This window comes from Austrofundulus limnaeus, unplaced genomic scaffold (assembly GCF_001266775.1).
Source record: "Austrofundulus limnaeus strain Quisiro unplaced genomic scaffold, Austrofundulus_limnaeus-1.0 Scaffold585, whole genome shotgun sequence".
Taxonomy (NCBI): Eukaryota; Metazoa; Chordata; class Actinopteri; order Cyprinodontiformes; family Rivulidae; genus Austrofundulus; species Austrofundulus limnaeus.
Window position 1 is genome coordinate 102,084 of NW_013952987.1, and position 979 is coordinate 103,062.

The following is a 979-nucleotide window of genomic DNA, read 5'->3' on the forward strand; positions in this document are numbered from 1 at the left end:
ATCTATCTATCTATCTATCTATCTATCTATCTATCTATCTATCTATCTATCTATCTGCAGTAAAATATATATTATAACACCTAATTGTATGGTGGAGTATTAGGGCCACACAACACGATTGTTTGTATTTATGAGATTAAAGTCATAATATTTTGAGAATGAAGTTTTAATCTTACATTTCATCCAGTTTTTGTTCCTGGTTCGGCTCAGACCTGCTGTGGACAGCCTCCAATGTGTCCCTGTATATGTGCATGTCGTGCAGCTTCACTTTATCAATTGAATCCATTGAGTTGTTTGTACAATTCAATGTTTTTCTTTATTTGTAAAACGAATACTATAGTAAAACGTCACAAGATGCTCAACATTCTTCATTTTAGTGCAGTGGTAAGACGTATAGTAGTTGTTATAATATTATTCTGGTAATATTACAACTTTAATCTGGTAAATATTATGACTTTATTCTTATACAACTTTTTTCTTGTAATATTATGATTTAATCTGGTCATTTTAAAACTATATATTGAAGTGTGGCCTGAATATTCTGTCATATACCCCTGAGAAGCCGGTGCTTTTTTGTGCCRCTGCCTGTCTCTCAGTCTGTGTTCTGTAATAGATCCTGACAAGCTGCAGTCTGAATTATTGATTGTCTGATCTGAAAGTTTGATGCTTAGCCGCAGGGCTGGATTAACCTGCCAACAGTRCGACTCTCTCTCCCTTTGAGGTAACGGCAACGCAGTCACACACACATGCAAATTCAGAYATACACACAACAGACACCAGCTGACATGAAGGACCTTCCTCTTGGCTGTTGAGAGCTGCACAACYTCCCACAAGGTTTGTCTTCTTGACCCCCGTGGAAGACTCTATGGGTGGGGTCTGAGTGTGTCGAGAACAGGCAAAAAATCTGTACTGTCAAAAGAAATGTCTTTAAGACGATGCAAATCCAAACATCACTAATAATTCAGCTTTCTGTCACAGA